Source organism: Salvelinus sp. IW2-2015, unplaced genomic scaffold (assembly GCF_002910315.2).
Source record: "Salvelinus sp. IW2-2015 unplaced genomic scaffold, ASM291031v2 Un_scaffold2846, whole genome shotgun sequence".
Classification (NCBI taxonomy): domain Eukaryota; kingdom Metazoa; phylum Chordata; class Actinopteri; order Salmoniformes; family Salmonidae; genus Salvelinus; species Salvelinus sp. IW2-2015.
In genome coordinates, this window is record NW_019944146.1 from 207,779 (window position 1) to 211,926 (window position 4,148).

Below are 4,148 nucleotides of genomic sequence, written 5' to 3' on the forward strand. Positions count from 1 at the left end.
TGAAGAAGTACGGCCATCCAGAACGAGGGTAACTTGAAGTGTACTGTTAGATAGAGGCACGTGACCAGAAAGCTAGCTACAGTTTGTTTTAATCCTGTATTGAACACAAATCATCCCGTCTTCAATTTTATCGATTATTTACGTTAAAAAATACCTAAAGTTGTATTACAAAAGTAGTTTGAAATGTTTTGGCAAAGTTTACAGGTAACTTTTGAGATATTTTGTAGTCACGTTGCACAAGTTGGAACCAGTGTTTTTCTGGATCAAACGCGCCAAATAAATTGACATTTTGGATATATATCGACGGAATTKATCGAACAAAAGGACCATTTGTGATGTTTATAGGACATATTGGAGTGCCAACAACAGAAGCTCGTCAAAGGTAAGGCATGAATTATATTTTTATTTCTGCGTTTTGTGTCGCGCCTGCAGGGTTGAAATATGCTTCTCTCTCTTTGTTTACTATGGTGCTATCCTCAGATAATAGCATCGTTTGCTTTTGCCCGAAAAGCCCATTTGAAATCTGACATGTTGGCTGGATTCACAACAAGTGTAGTGATAATTTGGTGTATTGCATGTGTGATTTCATGAAAGTTWGATTTTTATAGTAATTTATTTGAATTTGGCTCTCTGCATTTTTAGCYTCCCACATATCCCAGAGAAGTTAATGAAGCCTATGGATTGAGTAGAATATATTATCATGTTGTGCCAAGGATGCAAGTCGTATATACATGTATTTATTACCATGCATGAGATCCCCACATTGTAGCCTGTACATTTAATATATTCACTGATCATGTACTCTACCTTGGCAAATAAAAGGTGCAGTTTAGGTATGAATGTCTTTGAGATTATTTTTCAGTCATATCCAATACCAGGAGTATCAAATTCCAGTCTTTGAATGACTGTGTCTGCATGTATGTATTAGAATTATACACTTCTTCAGTGTTTACCAATCTTGGTCCTGAGACATCAATGGTTACACATTGTAACTAATAGACTAGAAACAGGATTTAACTAGTTAATTCATATATACAGAAATATAATGTTAAAAAACAGAACACTACACTTCCAATGCATCATGTAAATACTCTAACACTGGTTCATTTCAACATCTAATGCCCTTCATCTGCATTGATCTGATAAACACAGGATAGGTGGAGTATTTAATCAAATTACACTTCATTTCAACAAGTAGAGAATGTGAAATGCTTTATTGAAAAGCTCATTATCCAAGTGTGATAAATACAAGTTTCAATCTGTACTTCAATGCATATCTGTTGTGCATTATAAAAACAGAGGAAGAAAGAGGTGGTGGGAGAGGTGTAAAAGACAGAAAGGGAAAGAGGTAAGCACATAGGAGCAGGGAAGGCAGCACATGATTAATGAATRACAGTGCTACCTAAATATTCTCTCAGTTTATCACAATTACATAATAGTGTCTCACGCCGGCCCAAAGGTCATCTTAAAAGCAGGTGAGGTGGCGATGATGGGACTGGGGGTTGGCATCCTCTCACATCAAAACATATCTGCAGACGAGAGACAGATGGAGAGAGAGAGCATGTTTAAGCCTTGTGGTTTTAGTTTTTATTCTAACATTGTTAGTCATCAATCAGGAGGTGAAATGCAAAACTGACCTTTGGATCATTAACTCTGGGACTACTGCATAATCTGTATTTCAATGTAAAGCATCTCTTTATTAATACTTCCTGTATAATATAAACTGACCTTGGATCATTAACTCTGGCACTACTGATCTATCTGTATTTCAATGTAAAGCATCTCTTTATTAATACTTCCTGTATAATATAAACTGACCTTGGATCATTAACTCTGGCACTACTGCATCTATCTGTATTTCAATGTAAAGCATCTCTTTAATAATACTTCCTGTAAAATATAAACTGACCTGGGATCATTAACTCTGGGACTACTGCATCTCTATCTGTATTTCAATTTAAAGCTTCTCTTTAATAATACTTCCTGTATAATATAAACTGATCTTGGATCATTAACTCGGGACTACTGCATCTCTATCTGTATTTCAATGTAAAGCATTCTCTTTAATAATACTTCCGTGTATATATAAACTGATCTTGGATCATTAACTCTGGGACTTTACTGCCATCATCTATCTGTATTTCAATGTAAAGCATCTCTTTAATAATACTTCCTGTATAATATAAACTGACCTGGGATCATTAACTCTGGGACTACTGCATCTATCTGTATTTCAATGTAAAGCATCTCTTTAATAATACTCCCATTTCACCTGACCAAGTGACCCCTCACCTCTGATCATGCTGTGCCCTCTATGTAGCCAGTTCAGATGCAGGAGGGGTTCAGACACAGCTGATGTAACCTAAAGGATTTAGGGAAAAGAGGAGAGAGGGATGAAGTGAAGGAGAGAATGTTATTGAGAAAATAAGGTAGTTAAAGTGACAGTGTTCAACAGGAATCTGTGTGTGTGGCCTCACCTGGTGTCCACTCCACACTAAGTGGCTGCAAAGTACTTTATGCTGAAAAACATGAAAGGACAAACAATATAGCGTAGTTACAGAAATAAATAAGTGTCTTACTATTCTCAATGGTTGGTCTTCTTGCCTATTCTTTGAAGGTGGAAGGAGCCACAGTTATACACCTGAGCCTGTTTACTGCACAACGCAATCCATCAATCAGATTGATACATGAGTATGTGGGTTATAGGGTGTCTAATTGTTCCACATTTTTTCAATATGGGTGATTTAAAACAGCCTGTTTTGTTTTTGTACAGACATCACACCCTTACCTAAACAGCACCCTCACATGAGAAGTAGAAATCAAAGGGAGAGAAACTGAATTGAATAACTGCAGTTGACATAGCTAAGTAAATGGAAGAATACTCTTATTGCAATGTGAATGGGCTCTTATTAAAAGAGCCTTTGGTTGTGCATAGTGTAGTCTATGGTGTTGCCAGGGAACAGCACCCTCTTTGAAGAAGTAGGAGGTGAAGATCTCCTGCACACGGATTGCCTCTCTTGCTGCGTTGTTGGACCCCATCCTTGAAACATCCTGCAGAGCAGCAGGCTCCTCCTCTGGCACACGACGGCGAGCTGCAGATCCCCTCCTGGTCCTCGAGTCCATCCTCATGAAGTTACGCAGGACACAGGTAGCCTTCACACACCTGAATTCCTCCAGGAGGCAGTCCCAGATGACCCTGGTCACCCAACCTTGCAGTGCCCTACACGGTAACTGTAGGCAATCGTTTTGAAGGAATCTCCAGTTACAAGGTATCTGTAGGAATATGGAAGACAATGTAATTATTAGACTTTTACATCACCAGGTCATTGTGGATTACTAAAGTATAATATCCCTGATATTCAGTTCAGTGCTGAGGCAAAAACAACAATGTGCCTCTTTGAGTCCCCAGGACTGAGAACCACTGCTCTTCATTGGGACCTCTTCATATGTAGACTGGCTTTCATAGCGCTCTTTATCTGAGGACAGAAAACCTCATAAGAAACAGACTTCATTACAGTCAAATTACACCACACTGAATATTATGTTACTATTCTCTCCGTCCTCACTTCTAGGGACTGGAACTACACAAAAGTACCTGCCCTATCCAGAATAGCCTCCTCTCTCACTGACAGTTGGGGCTGCTATCCTTTCACCCTCCTCCATGGCTGTTAGCTAGCTACCTACAAATTCATTTGGAGTTTGTTTTTTTACAGTGATAAATACATCAAGATAGCTAGCTAATATGAAGTTAGGTAGCTGGTGATATTTAATTCACTTAGCTAGCTATCTATACAGAATGTAAAGTTGGCTACATAGCTAGCTAGCCAACTAGCTAGCTCATTTAGCAGCTCATTTGAGTTAGCCTGCACAGTAGCTAGTTAGCTAATAATACATTGTTTTTTTAAACATTTTTTTCATTTTCAAAGTCTATTTACTTACTTACTTGAATAGGTTCTCCCAGCCATGTGGACAATTGGAAACAGGGCAGCAAAGTTTGTCACCAGAGCGTTTTCGAGGATATTACTATTGAACTATGTACCCATTWAATAACCAGACCTTCATACAAACTTGCTCTGCTGAATTCTTGACTGAGTCACAATGGGCGGCCTAAGCGGCATCTAGTCCATCTGCTGACTGGACGCAGTTGA

The 4,148-nt window shown here is 38.6% G+C and overlaps 1 long non-coding RNA gene across 5 annotated transcripts; it reads right to left on the minus strand.

Annotated features, from left to right (window-relative positions):
• Positions 1 to 1,197: 1,197 nt before the first annotated feature.
• LOC112074853 (uncharacterized) lies at positions 1,198 to 4,142 on the minus strand. Of its 5 annotated transcripts, none has more exons than XR_011477151.1 (4): positions 3,944 to 4,142; positions 2,478 to 3,680; positions 2,293 to 2,362; positions 1,198 to 1,529 (listed from the first exon to the last, which is right to left on the minus strand). It is a non-coding gene; the product is annotated as an uncharacterized lncRNA (long non-coding RNA). The 5 variants fall into 5 exon arrangements; XR_011477153.1 differs by having other exon boundaries at positions 2,478 to 3,491; positions 3,944 to 4,140; XR_011477152.1 differs by lacking the exon at positions 3,944 to 4,142 and having other exon boundaries at positions 2,478 to 3,491; positions 3,596 to 3,936.
• Between the last annotated feature and the right edge of the window lie 6 nt (positions 4,143 to 4,148).